This window comes from Spermophilus citellus, assembly GCF_964194105.1.
Source record: "Spermophilus citellus genome assembly, chromosome: 4".
Classification (NCBI taxonomy): Eukaryota; Metazoa; Chordata; class Mammalia; order Rodentia; family Sciuridae; genus Spermophilus; species Spermophilus citellus.
In genome coordinates, this window is record NC_138185.1 from 6,057,088 (window position 1) to 6,076,597 (window position 19,510).

Genomic DNA, 19,510 nt, shown 5'->3' on the forward strand with positions numbered 1-19,510 from the left:
TGTAACATAAGATCCAAAATGTCTCACTTCAGGCACGGGTGGATCCAGGTGCTCACATCATGGGGAACTGGGTCCTTCTCTTCATCTCATGGCTGTTTTCCTCTGTTGGCTTCATCAGTAGAAAGATTCCTTCATTTTGTAAGCAGCCCTGTGACAGTCTATCTTCCAGAGCAGGGTGACCATGAAATAAAAGATTGTCATAGGGGTGAGCTTGGGGTACTCTTGAGCCAGGAGAGTGACCCAGAGGAGGGAAGAATGGGCCAGGGTCCAGAGCACCTAGGAACTGAAGCGATAGGAGTTGGATTTGAGACGTGAGGGAGAGGAAGGGACAGGGGGACACCAGGGTCCCAGCACGAGCCCGGGCGGCTGGACTCACCAGGCTCTGAGGTGGGGGCACCTAAAGAACCCCTTTGAGGGTGAATCACTGGGGGGAGTTCAGAGACCCACAAACCCCACGTGGCCAAGCACAGAAGGCGCTCAGAGGGTGGTCTGGGCTGGGCACGGGTAAGGAGCCCTGTGTGCATGTGGCCCGAGGACCCAGGAAGTGAGCAGAGTGGAACCAGAGGCGTTTGGTGAAACCCGAGGGACTCTGCGTCTAGGGCAGGGGGACGGGGAAGCCTGGGGCTGGCGGCAGGTGGGGGAGCAGGGAGGGGACCGACGGGGGAGGGGCAGCTGGCCCTGGGCTGGGGCAGGGGGGTGCCGCAGTCCGGCTGGGCACAATTCAGAGCCACTTGTCAAGCAGGAACCAACTGTAGTTTTAGAACACGCAGCCGCACCACACAGCTCTTCAGGAATCCCCTCAGAGCCCAACTGCCACCACGGCTTCCCACAAGCCTCTCAACCCCCCCACTCCTCCTGCTCTTGAGGCCGATTGGCTGGGTCGAGTGGGCAGAGCCAAAAGAGTCCCCCAATGAGCAGCTCCGTGGTCTGAAAGGGCGGGGAAACAGCCCAATGAGCATCACCGCAGAGGAGCCAATCAGCTGGCAGCTGGAAGTTTGCTGGGGCCCCTGTGAGCCAATCAGCTGGCAGCTGGAAGTTTGCTGGGGCACCGTGAGCCAATCAGCTGGAAGTTTGCTGGGGCCCCTTCAGCTGTGGCTCTCAATGGGGTGCCGGGAAGGCCCAGGAGAGCCAACAGGAGCAGAGCGGCCCGGCACCTGGCAGCGCACCACCCCGCCCTCCTGCTCCTGACCTCTGTGGAGACTCCTTGGCTGAAGCCACAGGGTCCCAGAGGGTAGGGCCAGCAGGGAACAGGGACGAGGAAGGAGGGGCTTGGGAATACCGAGCTAGCGCTGTGCTCGGGGTGAACTGAATGTGGGGTTTTCTATTTTTCTTTTCTGGTTTGGGGGGGTTGGTTCTGGGGGTTGGACCCAGGGACACTTAACCCCTGCATCACATCCCAGCCCGTTTTATTTCCAGACAGGGTCTCACTGACTTGCTTAGGGTCTCACCACGTTGCTGAGACTGGCCTCCAACTTGCAATCCTCCTGCCTCAGCCTCCCAAGTCACTAGGATTACAGGCAGGTGCCACCACCCCTGGTAGTTATTTCAGTTTAAAAATAATCTAATGTGCCCTCTCCCCTCCCCGCCGTGTTTTATTATCAGGTCTCCACAGTGTGAGGGAAGAAGGTGACAGGTCCCGTGCCCTCTGGGTGTCCTGCCTAGTGAACAAGCGCCCCGGGGAAGGTCACTCTGGCTGGACATTTCTGCTCAGGTTAGTTCTGAGGTTTGATCTGACACGTTTGTTTGTTTGTTTGTTTTGTTTTTGGCGAGGGTTGGGGTAGAGGCTCTTCTTACACGAAGTCCACACACTTCTTTCAGACGGGCGGCTAGAGGTCACTGGGAACCCTCTGGGGCATGCCTTCAACAGAACTCTACCTGGCCAGGTGTGAATGGAGCACTGAAGCTCAAGTTCATGAAAACACACGTCACCCTTCCCTCCTGGGCTGTACGCCCGTGACCGCTGTCCTGCCAGGAGGCTGGAAGCTGGCTGCCGGTTGGTCTTCCACAGCCATAACAAACCACCATGGGCGGCGGTGTAAGCGTCAGAAATGGATTTCCCCAGAGTCCTGGAGGCTAGAAGTGGAGACCAGGCCGTGACGGTGTCCCCTGAAGCCTCTCTGTGGGAAGCCATTCTGACACGTGATTGGGTGACTCCCGTTAAGGGCCTGAGGCGCTCTGGCTGTGTCGGAGCTTTCCCGACCCTTTCCTTTGAGAGAGCCCATCCGTGTGGGGGTGTGCCTGACCACTGACCCCGGGGGCCCAATCACTGACCCTGACCTTGGAGTGCGGTCCCCCCTCAACCTTCATTGGATGGAATTCTCCCCTGAATCTCTTGTTCCCCAATAAAAAGCTACTCCCAGGCGTGTTCACTCTCTCTCTCCTGCTAGCCCTGAGTAATCCTCGCTGCCCTGCTGGGCGGTTAGAGGAGGGAACCAGAGAGGGGAGCCGTCTCGGACCTGGCAATAGAAATAAGATAACTAAGTCTGTGTGTTTTATTTCGATCTCTTCTAGCTAACTTTTATGCCAAGAACCTCATTAATGAAACCACTGCGCAGGCCGCGTGGTAGATCTCTCCCCTGCACCGAGGGCCATCTACCCGCTGTGCCTTCCTCTGTGCAGGCCTGGGTCCTGACCTCCTACAAGAACACCTCCATCTCTGACCATCTCATTGAACCTTCCTGACCTCTTTGAAGGCTCCGTTTCTAAATATAGTCACATCGGAGGTCTTAGGGTTCTAAATTTGGGGGCTACAGTCCAGCCCCTAATGGCCATTTTTCATGAACATATTCTTTTCCTTCTTTGTCGTGACCCTCATTCCCCCTGAGATCCCTCTTGTCCTGTTCTTAGAGCCCTGATAAAGCCAACAGGAAGATCTCCAGGGGGACTTCCTGAGCTTAGACGCAAGGAGCAATGGGTGGTGCCAAGAGGTGACAAAGCAGTCTCTGGCTTTGGGACACTGAGGGTCCGGCTGGTGGACGGAAGCACCCAGCACCCACACACGGGGGGCCCAGGCTGGAGAGCCATGAGGTCGTCCTGGCCAGCAGAGCTGGCCATTCTCAGTCCACAGGGGAACATGCTGCGCGGCTCATGTGAGCTCCAGATGCCCCATGTCACCCACATGTAATGGAAAGCCAGGCTGCCCCCTCCCAGTGACTCAGCACAGAGGAAGCCATCAATTCCAGGTTTATATTTAACTGTGAAATGCAAAAGACGGGGACAGGGATGGGAAGCAGCATTTTGCAGACTTAAGAAGCATCTTGGGATGAGATCGTCCTTGGAATGCTGGAAACTGGGGGGAGGCTGCCAAATCTGTTGTGGGGGGGAGGGAACCAACCCATTTTGTATCTTGAAGCTCTTTAGGGATATTTTATCAAAGGATCCGTCCCAGGGGTGTTATTTTGGGCTCCATCTGATGCCAGCTGACGAGCTTCTATTTAGCATTTCATTGACTTTGAAAATCACGAGCCCAAATTACAGTCTCTAACTAAAGCCGGGAGAGGGTCTGAGCAGACTGATTAATATATTCCCTCTTTCCCCGTCTCCTGCTTGCTTTAAATGATGCATGAACATGCCGCATGGGTTATTTATTTATTCTGGAAGAAAAGAAGAGGAAAGTGGGGGTCTGGTGGCTCCAGGGTGAGCCCTGTCCCTCTTTGTCCTCCGGCTGCACGGAAGCAGATCTGGGCCCCTGGCCTGGCTCCCGGGGCAATGAGTCAACATTTCAAGCCTGTTAACTGCTCTTAATTAGGAAAAGGTAGCTGGCTAATTATCAAAGTACAAGACCACAGGGCCTCAAGGTGGCCTCTGTGGATGGCTGGTACTTTGGAAAGAATTGGTGCTGCGTTTTACATATTTGGAATTCTCTCCTTTCAAAGTGGAGGGCCCAGAAAATGAATCACCTGCTGAGAAAGCAACTATGAACTCCCAGGGGGTCTTCTTTTTCAATGGGGCCTCTCAGATGCCACACAGGGAACCCATCCCTGTCTAGTCTGTTGTCACAGGGCTTATGAGGCCTAGGGAAGGAGGGGCTGCGTTTCCCACAGTCCCCTCCGGCCAGCCAGCCTGGTTCCTGCTCTTCCTAAAGGAGAGAATTTAAAGGTTATTCTAAAGTGTGCCGCAGATTGGATCGTGCTGCCCCGTGAAAGCTGGCAGGTGCCAGGGGACAAGAAAGAAGAGCTGGGAGAGCCCAGAAGTCCTATGAAGAAAGCAGTGTGTGACGATGTCAGCACATGGGTGGGGGCGTACATTTGCCACCGAGATCCCCAGGAAATGTGCACCCGACTTTATCCCGAGGTGTCTGAGTGGCCTTTCCTGATGGTCTTCATATTTACCAAGCTGCATTTGGCTCGTCAGGTCACGGTTCTGCCACTCCCAGGCCTTAAGAGGGGACACAACTGTCCTCCTCCCCAACATGGAGCACAATTCCCAGCCTGCACCCACCCCCCAGTGCCCAGGGCCAAACTGAACCTCGGGTTCCATGATGAAGCATCATCTCCTTCAGAGCAGTGCCCGTGGGTCCCCAGCTCCCATGGGGCCAGGACAAGGAGCAAGAGGCAGAGGGGCATCTGACGCCCAGGGGCCATGTTTACACGCTGTGTAGACGCCTGCTGTTTGCCTGCTAAGCATCTATGCCCTCTGTCCTCCCGTCTCAGATCCTGCTCTTCTCTGAGAAGCCACCCTTCACCTGTCCCTCCCAGGTGGCTTGGCGGGGTGGGGGCTCTGTCTGGGGTGAGCCCTCCCCAGTTAGCAGAATTCCACGTCACTCATTTTACAGGTGAAAAATCTCAATTAGCAAAAAGATTCTTAAGTCTTCTCCTCTGGCCAACTACTGTGACCTCTTCAAAGATGTGAAATATTTACTGGGAAAACCCTGTGGCCTCTCCCGAAGGGTCATTGGGCCTTTCAAAGGCCTCTGTGGAGGCACCCATTCTGGCCTAGGGGTCTGCTCCACCCTCTCTGGTGGTCTTCTTCCTGCAAAAAGGCTCAGGGTCCCCCCCCCCCCACGTCCAGTAAAACCTTGGAGGGGCCATGGGTGCACACACACAGGAGAGCATGACGTCCTGTCCTACCTGGGGCCTGCGAGGCCACAGCCCCAACCCAGAGCCACAGCTTGTCTCCCACGTCTGAGATGGGGACTTCCCTGGGGCAGCAGGTGCTGGTTAGGAGGAACTGCTAGAGTAGTCCATCCTCTCGGCCACACAGATGGCCTCAGGGTCACTGAGGGGCCCAGGCAGAGCCAACCCTCCCACTGAACTGGGGGCACAGAACTCAGGTTTCTGTTGAGGTTCCTGGATCTCAGAACCCAGCCATGGGGAGGGGCTGCCTATGAGTGGGCCCACAGGGGCCAAGGCTGACTGACCGGGGGTGCGGGGACGCTGTTGGGCCTGAGGGCCTGGGTTTAGCTGTGCCTGAAGCTACACCCACATCTGGACTTTCAAAAGGATACAAGCTGTAAATCTTTCTTTTCCCTATTCTTTCTTCTTTACTTTCTTTGTTCTTTTTTTTTTTTTTTTTTGAGCATTGATGTGACTTCTGTCACCTGTGACTTAGAGTGCTGATGAACAGAGACCCACGCAGAAGCCAGCCAGGTTCCCTGGTGGACGTTGGTCTGTGTTTGTGGCTCCAGCTGTGAGAGCCGCAGAGGACACCTCACTGACAACAGAACACCTTTGCTACCTTTAGCCGGGGGCTGACCGGGTTCGGCTTTCCTCTTGCTGCTCTTACGGAGGGTCTGGCTTGGTCAGGGTCCCCTGATGTGCCAGTCCAGCAGGGGCTTCCTGTGAGTGTGACTTCACAGCTTGACTCACAGGCAAAGCCACATGACGGCATGATGGTCCAGGTTGGGCCAATGAAAAGATTCATTGAATTAAAACGAAAGTCTTGGTTTTCTTGGACACTTCAGCTGACGCCTGTTTGGGCTGGTCCTTGGCGTCTGCACTTTCCCTCTGGGTGTGGCTTGGGTGTGTCCCCTGGTTGGCCTCTCCCTTTCCTCCTCCACTTTAACTCTCATTCCCGCCTGGACCAAGGTCTACTAAGAAGACGTGAGAATGCGGAATGCTCAAGGTCACCCACGGTGCTTTGAATGTTTTCTTAAAGATTGTTTTGGTTTTGTCAGGATTCAGAATCCTGCATTCTGCATGTATCTCTTCGTGTTTACATATTTCTTTTACAAACAGTGATTTTCCTTCGGTTAGAGTTACGTTCTGCCCTTCAGAGGCCCTTATTTGCCTCATAGTTTGCTGCCACACAAAAGCAAATTGTTTAAAAGGAAAGAATAATTTATATTGCTTCCAAAAGAGCCCCAAATACACAAATTTTGCCAGTGGATATATCTGCTATTGATGTATGCAATCACCTTTTAAAAATTATTTTAATGGACCTTTATTTTATTTATTTATATGTGGTGCTGAGGATCAAACCCAGTGCCTCACATATGCTAGGCAAGTGCTCTGCCCCTGAGCCACAACCCCAGCCCTTGAAATCACCTTTCATGCAGAGGCATGAGGATGAATCTTGGCATTATGTAAGGTGTAACTCTAGGGAAAAAAATCTTCAAACACACTCACCTTCCAGCCAGCGGTTTCCGCAGCCCGAGCCTCAGGACTGCTGTGGGAAAGACTAGGCACGAAATTCATCGAGGCTGGAACTTGGCTTAGAGTGACCACGGGTCGCATGCTCTGTGCCATTGTGTGTGTGTGATATCCAGAGAAGCCTGTGGTCTGCACGTACAGTGTTTGCTTCTGGTTTTAATTACTGTTAGCAGGAGAGGGTCAGCTACCCTGAGGCAGGGGCCTGGCTTCTCCCCCACGACCGACCCACCGACACCCTTCCCAGACCCGTGGGGAGGCACCTTCAGAACTGTGTGGCCCCTGCAGGAGGAGCTGGGGTCTCCCGTCTCTGCCTTCGGATGTGCAGGGCGGCAGCTGCCTGGGGTCTCTGTAAAGTGAGCGCTCTGTCCCCGGCTGTCCCTTCCAAGGTGACATGAGCTCTCTCTTCCTAGGATCCTGCTCTGGCTCCATCCAGACGGGGAGCTCAGGGAAAACCAGCGCCCTCCGGACACTGTTCACCTCAGGCCAGGCCGCCAGGGCCAAGGACACCCAGGAACCCTGGCCATCTGACCGGGGGCAAAGCTGCTGGCTCCCTGGCACTGCCTCTCTGGGACGGCCTGTGGGAAGAGGCCTGGGCACATGGCCACGAGCCCTGGGCAGCGCAGCTCCCCAGGGACGCGGGTCAGCTCTGCCCAGGCAGCACCAGGTGCTGAGCCTCCTGCTGCTCCCAGTCCAGCCCTGGGCTGAGGCCCAGGTATGGTCATGGGCAGGAGGTCCCTGTTGTCCCCAGCCTCCCATCTGGATGCCGTCAGGAGGCAGCGGAGGCTCAGCATTTCAGATCCAGCAACTTTTCAATAAAGTCCCCAAGTCCCCAGGGTTCCCTTCCCAGAGAGGCGCCACCAAACACTTGGCTTCTGAGGCCAACACCCCCACGTGTCTTCCCCGGGCCTCCCCCTTCTTCCCGTCACATGGAAGCCATGGAACTAAACACTCCAATCTGCTCCCTCCACCCCCTGCCTTTGGCCCTGGGCCCCTATCCTTGACAACAGGGTCCCCAGCCCCACTCCTCCTCCCACCCTGAATCCCACCCTCCACACGCCCCAGCCTCAGCTCCTCAAAGCCAACAAGACCACGTCACCCTGAGCAGAGCTTCGTGACCCTTCCACACTGGTGCACTCCACCTGCCGTGGCCTCTCGCAGCACTGCTGGTCCTCACCATCACCACCAGGTCCCCTTGCTTCCTCTTCTGCAGCCACGCGGCCTCCCAGCCATGTGCCTGAGGGCCTTTGCACATGCCATGAGGTCTTCCCAGCATGCTCTTGCTGCACCAGCTAGGAGTCCTTCCTAGCTCTGCTCAGGTGTCCCCTGTTCAGAGTCCCCTGATTCTCCAGCCTAAGGACATCCTCTGTGCTCCTGCGTCTCCTCCCGACTCCTTCTCAGAACCTGCCCCCATCTGAAGCCGGTTGGCTCTTTCCAAGTCTTCTGTCATTTGCACCCATGGGAACATGAGCCACATGAGAGAAGGAAGGTCACCCTCCCGTTTGTGCAGGATCCCTGCTCTAAGGACAGGGCCTACTGCAAACAAAGCTCTTACTGAGCATTTGCCAAAAAGCTGGATGAGAGGAAAGAGCCTGGGGCAGTGCTGGAATTCCAGGTATTCCAGCCAGACTGCTGGGGTCAGAGTGGCCTTGACATCACTCAGCCACACATGTTCCTTTTGCAAACATGGTGGCCATCCCAGGGGAATCCTAGGAAGGGCAAGTTCAGCCCCTTCCCTCTCAGGCCATGTGCTTCCACCCCATCAGGCCACCATGTAGCAGGAAAGCCCTCCCCAGAATGTGGCCCTCGATCCTCCTGGCATCCAGAACCGTGGGCCAAACAACCTTTCGTTCATTACAAACGACTCAGTCCGTGGCCTTCTCTCACAGCAGCAGCAACTGACGAAGGCAGGTGGTGTGAGGAGCGCCAAGCAGGAGGACCCGGGGTTTGCTGAGAGCAGTCGGGGGTGTCCTCCAGTGGGGTGGGGGTCCAGGAGGAGCGGTGGGGGAGGGGGGCTGTGTGGAGCCCAGCCCTGGAGCAGGAAGCCTTCAGAAGGAAAGGCCCCGCGGCTCCCCAGGCTCAGCCTCTCCCTCCATTCCCTGCAGGGACCATCCCCTGTGCCACCGAGTGAGTGAAGCCACCTGCCTGGCCCTGTCTCTGAGGGATAAAGGTCAGTGTCACAGCGGCTCTGCTGGGAAGCTGTCTTCAAGCCCAGGCCTTCAGAGTCAATGAGAAATCTGCACTGATGAAATTTTCATTAAGGAACCCATCCCCCCTTGTCGTCTGGCTTTGCGTATCAGGCTAATTTGGGTCTGATTACCAGCCATCTGAAGATCGGGGCATCATTAAACATTTAGAGGAGCCACGAGAGGCGGCCCCCTCTCCTCTCACAGCCAGAGCACGGGCTGCGCTCAAGACGGCCGCGGAGAATGATCTGGTTTGAGGGAGACGCGACCCCTCTGCCTTCAGAGGAACTAAGCTGCTTGGCTTACAGGGCACACGATTTAATTGATTAAATCATCTAAAGAAAATTATTCCAGTCCTTGACCTAGTTTTACATCAACAACTGTGTCTGTGCCTGGCCAGGCCCCTCCCGCTTCTGAACCTCACTCCTGCCCCATCTGGAGCGCAGGGAGGGTTGGGCCTGATGGGTGCTATACAGGTGGCTGTGGGCTCAGTCAGCTCGGGGGACTCTGTCTGCAAGCTGGTTTGCATATTGGTTTGATGAGCACCTTCCTGGCATTCATGATCTCAGGCTCGGCAGCTTGTCCAGTCTCCCAAGCACCCCACGAGCAAGGTCCCCTTACCATCCCCGCCTTACAGATGGGGAAACTTTTATCAAGAGGTCAGAGTTAGAAGCCCTCCCTGTGGCCACCTGATTGGCAGGAGTAAAGGCAGGATGTGACCCTGGCTGCCTGGCTCCAGAGCCCTGCTCTGAACTCCTGTACCAGCTGTTGTTATTATTGGGGGCAGAGTGTTTAGAAAGAAATTGTCAGAATTTTAAAAGTGTGTGTTTTCATATCAAATAGAACTAATTGGCTAAAATATTTGCTCTGTCAATGCTTGTTCTATACCTTGCCACAAGCAACTTGTTCCAACATCCCCTCCGGGTGGAAGATCCTCCCAGGTTTACCTCAGCCCCCCACTCCATTTCCCTGTCACCATGACTGAATTTCACTTGTCTTTGGCCATTGGATTCACTCTTTTAGAGGCCTGCATTGCTTGACTTACTTGCCTGGTTCTGAAGCACTGGTAGGTGTCGTCACCTCCATGCTGAACGCCTTTAAATCTGTCTGCAGTCCTGCGATTTGGTTTCATGAGAAACTAGGAACTGAAAAAATTTGCCATTTATCTAGATAGGAGATGTGTGGATCTCTCGCCCCAGATTTCCAGGTGTCTGTGACTCATCCAAGAGGCAAGAAGGGACCTGTGTCCACTTAGGTATGATGGAATAGCCTGTATTAGAGCGAGCGAGAGAGAGAGAGAGAGAGAGAGAGAGAGAGAGAGAGCAGTTTGGTTCGTTGATTATTTGATTAAAGGCTTTAGAAGACAAGCCAGGCTGCCAGGAATTGGCTGCTGAGAAGTGGCACTTAGCAGCTCTGTGCCAAGTTCACAGATGTGGGGAGACCATGGCTGACATCCAGGGCTGATGAGGAGGCCAGGGTTCCGGGGCCAGCAGAGAAGGAGGAGGCCCTGACAGTGGTCTGACTCTCTGCAGCACTTTCCCCTGGAGGCCTTGGTGGATGCTGAAGCTGCTCAGGGAACTGCTTGGCTTCTGAGCTACAAAGCCCAGAAACCAGGTAGAGTGTCCACCAGCCTCATGATGCCACATTCACCATGGTTAGAACGCAGGATCAGAGCAGGAGTTCCGGAAGACAGGCTGGTCTTTCAGGTTAGACTCTGGAAGACTTAACCTCGAAGAAAAGAGAAACTGGAAAGCCAGGACTCGAAAACAGAGAATGAGCCTCGAACTCTCTTAACCCCAGCTTTGATTACTAACTGGCCCCACCATACTGGCTTTCAGCAGAACTTACTCACAGCAGCCAGGAGCATCAAAAGACCTACGTTTTCAAACAGAATGCCCAGCTCTCATAAGGATCTCACTAGACTTAACAGGTAAAAATGACCAGAAGTCAAGAGGTCGGAAAACAGAGGACCCGGAAAGGCCCACAGATGAGTAAATCCTAAAGGGATCAGACAGACTTTGCAAAAAGTATCATCAAACAGAGCAAGTATTTTAAAAACTGAAAAGTCAGAGCATTTTATCAGAGAAATGGGATTCATGAAGCAAGAATCAGATGAATAGTCTCAAACTGAAAAATTAGTTAACTAAGATGAAAATCACAAGAGATGGAACATGTCAGTATGAGAACATGAAGAAGGACCAGAGGAAGAGACGGCAGCTGAGGATTTTCCAAAACAGATGAACTCCATCAAGTCACAGGCTCAAGAATTCCTAGCTTGATGACGATGAGGGAATGTACCCTTGGTCACGTGGTGATCAAACCTGCACAAAGTACATCTTAAACACAGCCAGAGAAAACCCAGGCGTTTCCTTCAGAGGAGAAACAATCTCCCAACCACCAACTAACTCCTCCATCAGAACACGGAACTGGAGGCTCACGGGGTGACGGTGACTGAAGTGCAGACAGAGACAACTGTCAAGCTATGACTTTATACCCATCAGAAGTACACCTCGAAAGTGAAGACAAAATAAAGGCATTTTTAGAAAAGAAAAAAAAATGGAAAGAACTAGCAGGTCTACACTAAAAGAGACACCAAAAGGAGTCATTTGGACAGAAAATAAATAATTTTGAAGGAAAGGGAGGGCATACAGAGAGAATGAGGATCAACAGCAAAGGTGCAGACTGGCTGAGTTCAATGAGTGACAGAGCACTAGCTGTGTCCTGTGGGGCTCGTGACGTATGGGGAATTGAATGACATGGCAACAGTGGCACCAGTGACCAAGAGAATGTCACGATGTGTCCAGCGTCGGGGGCCTTCCCTGTCCAGGAGGTGAAGACTTCTACTTTCAGATGCAGTTAGAATCCCTAATGCACATATTATAAGAATAACGGAGAAGTTAAAATGAAAAATCTGGTTGGAATTTAAACCCTGACTGATAAGTGCACCTGCTGACACAAAATCAGGCAGGAAAAAGACAACATGATGTAAGGAGAAATCGAATAGTAAGAAAGTGAGATTAAATTATCATTTTTTCTTTTTTTGGTACCAGGGATTGAATCCCAGGATCCTTAACCATGGAGTCACATCCCGGCCCTTTGTGTTTAGAGACAGGGTCTCACTGAGTCGCTTAGGTCCTCACTGAATTGCTGAGACCGGCCTGGAACTTGCGATCCTCCTGCCTCAGCCTCCAGAGCTGCTGGGATTCCAGGCGAGCCCTGCCGTACCCAGCTAGAAGGCAGGCTTAAATTCTGTGGATAGCTCCATTAAGTACCCACAGAAAGGCCAGTCTTGTTCCCCTGTAGAGGAGAATGGAGCTGTTCCTCATCTAACCCCAAGGGTTTAGAGGTAGATGTGTTGGTGGGTCATCTCGGGGGTCTGGGACAATGTTCGACTCCCCAGGTCCAGCTTCAAGATCGAGACTTGAGAACTTACACTTTTAGGAGGCCCAGCCCCCTCCCAGAGGGCAGCCACCTCTTGCGTGGAACGGGAAGGAGCAGGACGAGGGAGAGGGAGAAGAATTGTTACCGTGTTAGTTCAGTCATCAGGAGCTCAGTGCTTAGCAAGGGGCAGAGGAAGGTGTTGGGGACCGCAAATCAAGTCAAGATGGCGCCTGGCAGTTTGCCAGGAGAAGTGGTTTGTGAGGCAATGCCACGGAGCCAGTAAGATGGTGGGGATTCCTTATTGGCTGATGGCTGTAACTGGACGATGCTAATTGAGTCAAGCTGAGTGTAACCAGTCAGGTATATATACCTCTGCTCTCCCGCAATAAAGCAGTTCCCGCTTCAACCTTCAAGTTGCTTGTCACCTCCCGGTTACTTTGCCCAGCTGGACTGCGGCAAATGGTGGCCCATACGGGGAACTCCGGGACGCTCAGGGGTAAGTTACAAGGAAAGCTGCCTGTCCCTAGAAATAGATAGGACGGGAGGAAAACTGCTCACCCCTGGGGAACAGATAGGGCAAGAGGACGAATGGCCTTTTCCAGAAAATGGAGAAGATTGATACAGTGTGTTTTTGTTTTGTTTTATCTTGGTGTGTTGTGTTGTCTTTGTTACGGATCAGAAGTTAGTAAAAATCAAACCGAAAGGGTGTTAAATAAATTGCTAAAGGAAGGAGGCACCTCAGTAAAACCAAGAACGGTTAGGGCATACATTGATAAAAGCCCAGGAACTCTAGTCAGAAAGAGGAAGAAAGTTTAGAAGAGAAAGGACTATCAGGGAAGGAGTTACAACAAAAGGGTGCTACTAACCACTTTTTGTCACAAGAGGGTGCATGAAGTGGCGTAGCAAGGCGCCTCGGTCGCAGCAGCAGGGACTTTCCTTTCCCTTCCCCGCCCCCCTCTGCTGTTTTGCAATAAGGCGGCTCCTGCTACCTTGGGTGCCCGTTACTTTGAGTTCCCGCTCAATTCCTGCTGAGTTTCCCCGAAATAAAGCAGTTCCCGCTTCAACCTTCAAGTTGCTTGTCACCTCCCGCTTATTGTGCCCAACTGGACTGCGGCAGGCAGGTGCACCGTCAGCGCAGTGCAAGGAACTGTGCAGCAGCTGTGGGCAGGGAGGGGCCTTCGCCCTCCTGCAAACGGCCTAGAGGAACCACCGCGTCTTCCTGAATCCTGATCTTTCAGGCCTTGGCAGATCCATCCACCCACACAGCCCTGTGTTTATCCATTTCTGCAGCCCAAGCAAAGAAAGTTAAAAATGGAAGTGGAGGCCTGTGGGGGAGAGGGAGCCACGTGTGGATCTGCAGGTCTTCGCTCTCCCTGGCACCCTCAAGGCCTGCTGGACGCGGGACGCAGAGGCGAGGCTGCCCAGGCAGGGCCGTGGCTTCAGAGCCCTCAGCAGCTGGCAGGTGTCCTGGCTCCAGGCCTGCTGCAGGGTCCCTGCCCTCAGCAATGGCAGGGAAAGCAGGGGTTGTGCCCAAGGCAGGAGGGGCTGGAGCCAGCCCGAGGAGTTTGAGGGTCCTTTGGTGACAGCCCTGCAGGGCCGGCTCTGCTCCCAGATCCACGGAGCTGCTCTGGTGGGGAGGACCTCAGGGGAGGGCCTCGGCCGGTGGCAGGACAGGCCCATCCTGCCTCAGGCTTCTCCTGGGAGCCTGAGGAGTTTGGCGGGACAAGGAAGGAGCTCTCAGCCCAGTGGCCCAGGGTCCTAGGTCCTGCCAGGTGTCGATGGTGGTCAATCTGGCCACGATGACTTTGTTTAACTTTACAAAAAGAAAAAGAAGAAGGAAGGGAGGAGGGAGGGAGGGAGGGAGGAGGGAGGGAGGAAGGGAGGAGGGAAGGAGGAGGGAAGGAGGAGGGAGGAAGGAAGAGAGCGTGGTGGATATGGAGACGTCCTCCCTTCGCCAGTTTTGGAATTCTGCGGCTCAGGTTTATGACAGAGCTGACAGATGGACATGCTTTCTGTCCCCCTCCCCACCCAGGGCCTAGAAGAATTAACTTTAAAAGATGCAGAGCTGGGAAGGGCTTCGTGAATTGAGAAAGATCCAGGAGGACGAGAAAACCCAAAACCCTGCAGGGGGAAGGAGCTGACCTCCACCGAGGCCCAGACCCTGGGGGAGAAGGAGCAGGGCTGCGGAGCTCTTGGGGAATGTCCTTCCAGGTAGAATGTGGACCACAGTAGGCCACAGGTCAGGGGCGAGGATGGAGTAAGGACATTCCAGACCTGCAGGAGCAGAGCCTCCCCTGTGTCCTTCCTCAGGAAGTGTGGAGGAGGGGAGTCCCCCAAATGAGGCACAGATGGAGAAGGGGACACTGTGGGACTGCAGACACGGAGGCGGGGAGTCCCTGGGTGGGTCTGGAGCTGTGGGAAACGTCCAGATGGACGTCTGGAGCAGAGCTGGGCACGACCCCTCCCCCCGTGTCGCCCTGCCGTGGGCCCTGTTGAGAGGTGGGTTGTGGCAGGGCAGAGAGTTCAGGGATGGCTAGTGACAGTTCACGGGAAACCAAGGGAGATTGGGAAGTGAAGGTGATTACTTTAGAGAAACCGAAACACAACCAAAAATATGAGAAAAGGCCAATAAATTTCACACCCCTTCCCAACTGCCGGTGGTGTTTCCGCCTGACAGTGTGACCCCGGCGCAGCCCCCCGCCCCCCTTTATGAGGCATAACTGACAAACAGAAGTTGCGTGTGTACAAGGCGTGTGGCAGGAAGTGATCCGAGTGGGCGCAGTGCCACGATCCCACAGGCAGGCCACGATCCCACAGGCAGGCCATGGCCCCACCTGCCATCTCGCGTAGGTTCCATCTTTGGTGGCGAATAAATCCTTAAGGCCTACTCCCAGCAGGCTTCAAGTGTAAGTCCTTCCACACGGGCATGGACACAGCCTCGGAGGCCTCGCTCTGCGCTACCTGTGAGCGCTGCAGAAGTTGTCCACTCATCACTGAGGCTCGGCCCTTCGGACCACCTCCCCCTTTTCAGGTATCCCCATTTTTCTTCTGCACGGGAAGACCTGGAAGAAGTCACAGGACGCTGCCAGGTGACAGGTGAGAGGGACCGTGTGGGTGGGAGGCGCTGGTCAGAAGAACAGTCCTTGCATCTGGTTTCACAGCCCGGAGCAGCGGGTCAGGAACTAGGAAAATGAGGCAGCCCCAGGTCATCAGGATACCTTGGAGCCAGAGACCCCGGGGAACACTCAAATCCCTGAAATAGTTGTTTCTGGAGGGCAGGGTGGGGGCGAGGCCGGAAATGGCAATTTTTTATTAGCAGCCCTATAATCCTACGATCCTAATTAAACAATCCTACCATCCTCATTTTTAAAGAGTCTATGTTTTGGTGTTTGATTTTATATATAAATAAAAACATGCTACTCGGCTTTACCGCGGCTTTCCTAATAGTTTTGCGCACTCCAGGAGGCTTTTAAGATACATGTGGGTACACATAGTTTTCCCCTTTAATCACCACCTAGTGTTCCTTTGTGCCATCGCTGCCAACACCTGGACGGCTCTGAGCTTTCCCCCCCCCCATAGACAAAGCCACCCTGAGCCTCTCTCCCTGAACCAGGAGCACAGGGGTTTCCCTGAGCTGGATTCCTTAGCTGCCCTCACAGGGAGAGAAGGGTCCACAGCTCTCTTTCGATGGAGAACACCAGGGAGCCAAGACTTCCAAAAGGACATAATAACAACAAACATGGTTTTAAAATCTGACAATCCATATTTTCTTCTCTCCCATCATCTCGTTTTGCTGAGAAGTTTAGTGTTTGTTCCTTCCGCTGTGTGTCTACTCAACCTCTCTGTGCCCTCTGTTTATTTTTTTCCACAAACCCTGATCAAAAGCTTTCTTTTTTCCCAGGCTCTGGCTGTGACAAGAGCTGCATGGTGGCAGAGTAGGGACCCCTGTCCTTGAAGACCCACAGCTGGAAGAGACATGAGAAGAGATGCTTCAAATTCAGGACCAGGAGCATCCTGTCATCCTGTGTCTGCAAGGTGGGACACAGGCCAAGGAAGCAACAGCCACAGGACGTGGTGTGAGTGACCCTCTTCCTGCCTTTCTGACGTGGTGGCCCTATCCGGCCAGCAGCTCTATCCAGAAGCTCTGGGCCATCCTGCTCTCTCCCTCTGTCCCTCCCTGCCACAGTCTGGCACAAAATAACTGAGCCACCACACACCTTGTAGATTCAAACAGCAACTCTTTATTCCTGAACTCTCACCGGCACTCTACACGCAAGTTCTGGGAAAAATAGTCTCCCTCCAGCAGGTTCTGCATACCAATACTCCCAGAACCCCACGGGAACTCAAGGAGGGGGCCCCTGAGGCGGCAGGATACGCCCTATTCCCAGCAGGATCCACCCTAAACCTGGAGCCACCCTAATCCAGCAGGATCCACCCTAAACCTGGAGCCACCCTAATCCCTGAGCAGGGTCACCTTTCAACCAAAAATGCCATGCGTCATTCTTACTTGGCTATGGCTCTCAGCACTTCCCAACCCCAGGCTGCCAGCACATGCCGTGGGAGGGGTCCACTGCTCAGCCTCCCAGCTGCCCTCGTCTCCCATGGTGGCCCCTCATGGTCTCTTGCTCCTCCCTGGCTACCCATAGCCTGTCCACTCCCCACAGGGCCCCAGAAGACCTGCCAAAGGTGTGTCACCACTCCTCAGTGACATCGCAAGGACCCACGGGCCATGTAGGAGCTCACTCTCCCCCCACCTCCCTGCTGCCCTGGAGCCCGATGCTGGTCAGAGCCAGGAAGAGACGCTGCTGCCCGGAACACAAAGTGTCCCACCTTGCAGACACGGGATGGCGACAGAGGCCCAGGGCAGAGCGTTCTCTTCCACAGAGACCCAGAGGAGGAGAAGTGCCTGCTGCTGCCAACGCTGCTGACGGCGCAGGGGTGGGTGACCCTGGGGGGCCTGGTAGGGCTCGGACTCTCTTGAGTGGCAGGTTTACACACACAGCCGCCACCTGCCTGGTCCCACGAGCGGGGGAAACACGAGCCAGCAGGCTCCTCCTCGTGGTCACCCACAGGAGAAATGAAGGAAGAAGTGACAGGTGCCGCTAAGGACAGTCTCGGGGTGGTCAGGTGCAGCAGGAGGGCCTCAGCAGAGTGCTCCCCTCCAGCCTCGCCCAGCACAGGGCCTGAGAGACCCACTGGGCAGCAGGCGGGTCCCACCTGCATTGGAGGTCTGGCCTCGGGGACGAGGGGACACTCCCAGCAGGCGGCCAGAGCTGGTTCTCAGCTTCAGGACAGAGCCACAGGAGCCAGGGAGGATCTTCCCACTTCCGTGTCCCATGTCCACGCACCCAATCGCTTTATTGGGTCCCAGTTTTCTTTCTTTATTGGGGATGTTTTGTATTAAATAGAGCCCGGTTAAAGCAACATGGCTATTTTAGATCTTTTTCAGCTTTTAATTTTATTTTTAATTTCAAAAATAATACAAAAAGATGATTTTATTAAAATTGAAATGACTTCAAAGCATGTGAGGTAAAGGCCTCTCCTTTGCTACTTACTGTCCCACACTCCTGTTAATTTAGAAACTTCATTATTCCAATATGTATTCTTCTCGACTAGTTCCTATACCTGCAGCCCTATAACTTGGGCATGCAAAGATACATATGTGTAAGATGTGCACCTGTGTAAATATTATTCATCGACGTTTTTGCACAACAGATGTCTTAGATATAACTTTCTGCAAGAACACACTGGCCTGTCGGATTTCTTGGAATGATCATGCAGTAGCCCGGGATGGATGGGCCATATCTGATTTGACCAAGGCATTGCTAGATAGCGGGGTATTTTCATGAATTCATCCACTTTGGCTGCTATAAATATAATGCAGAGGACATTCTTAAAATTTTAATGGCTTCCTCTGTTGTGCAGAAGTTTTTAAAATTTAATGTAGTCAGTGGCCAGAGAAACTCACCCAAGTGACTTAGGTGAAGGTAAATTGTTTTGATGAAAAACTCAGAGGTCAGGCCTTGGGTGCTGGTGGCTCGGGGGATGAGGCCGGGTGGCCAGGTATTTGTTTCAGTTCTTTCCTCCGTGAGCTGTGGTCCTTGGGCTCCTGAGTGGTGAGATGGCTTTCAGCAGCTGCAGGGACATTCTCGCTTATCGTGGTTTGGCCAGATGACAGAGCCTTGGCCTGTCACACAGCTTGCCTGCCAGCCCCTCACTCCACCAGACACATGCAACAAGAGCCCGGAGGGAGCCAGCTCTGACAGTGACGCGGTGACTTCAGGAGAGCTCTGGGTGCTTTGCAGTTCCATCTGTCTTCTCAGGACGGTCCACAAACGGCTGGTGCATTGCTGTGAAGGCAGGAGAGGGGCCTGTCAGGAACGCTGTCACTCACACCAGACAGGTGGATCTTTCCAGAACCCCACCCCTTCCACTCAAGCACCCCTGTAGCTGGTTCTGGAGCTGGGACCAGTTCTGCTGGCTGGGACTGGCCCGAGGCTGCGCCGTGCCCTGGCTGCCCAGGAGGCTGGGAAAGCAAGGCCTGGCGCTCTCCACCGCTGCCCCAGGGAGCCGTTGGTGGACAGCCCGCAGCACCTGCCCCTGGGGGGCTCGCTCCTCACTCCTGCTCCAGGGATGGCCTCACCCTGCCTGGACCAGCTCCTGTCCCCTGCTGTCCTGAACCACTTCTGAGCTTGGGGGACTCCCCAGCTGAGTGACTGGACCAAGTCACATGCTCCACCCTTAGGCCTGAGCCCCACAAAAAGACGGGGAGAGTGAGGGCTTATTCACCCGTGTTCGGTTCCCAGAGGGTGCAGAGATGGTGTCGGGAAGCCCCGTCAGGAAGATGGTGACATGAACGTGTCATGATCATTGTTAATGTCACGTGGATTTCTGAGGGTGAATTGCTGGCCAGTGCTGGACATTGGCTAATGTTTCCTCCATTCTGTTATCCTCCCAGCAGTCGACGGCAAGAGGAGCTTGTTAATGAGGTCATTCCTCCTTCTGCACTGCCCTGTTCTCTACCCCTTCCCCGGTGCTACCGGCCCCTGTGGAAATGATCTCCCTCTGAGTGCAAGTCCAGGGACCCTCAGCGCATAGCAGCTTCACCCATCAGTGGCCAAGCCGTGTGCCCAGTCAAGCTGTGGATATCTTTAAAGACCTCGTCCCCCACCCCCACTGTAGAGCAGGTGTCCTTGTGAAGGTCAGTGGTATCTCCTGCCTCCTCGCAGACTTTCTATTTCCGCATCCTAAGTGGAGGCCCTCTCCCCACGTGCCCATTAGCAGCTTATGAGAAATCAGAGCTGCACAAAGACCTGAGATCCGTCAGCTCCTGCCTGGGCTCGGCTACATAAGCAA

At 54.1% G+C, this 19,510-nt stretch overlaps 1 protein-coding gene and 1 long non-coding RNA gene across 3 annotated transcripts in view; one reads left to right on the forward strand and one right to left on the reverse strand.

Annotated features, from left to right (window-relative positions):
* The window catches only part of SULF2 (sulfatase 2), a 436,121-nt gene that overhangs the window by 197,036 nt on the left and 219,575 nt on the right, over window positions 1-19,510 (reverse strand). The gene's annotated exons all lie outside the window — the stretch shown is intronic.
* On the forward strand, window positions 1,097-16,161 carry LOC308647817. 2 transcript variants are annotated; one of them, XR_014021709.1, is made up of 3 exons: window positions 1,097-1,231; window positions 1,603-1,711; window positions 16,056-16,161. It is a non-coding gene; the product is annotated as an uncharacterized lncRNA (long non-coding RNA). The 2 variants fall into 2 exon arrangements; XR_014021710.1 differs by lacking the exon at window positions 16,056-16,161 and adding an exon at window positions 1,833-2,106 and having other exon boundaries at window positions 1,603-1,723.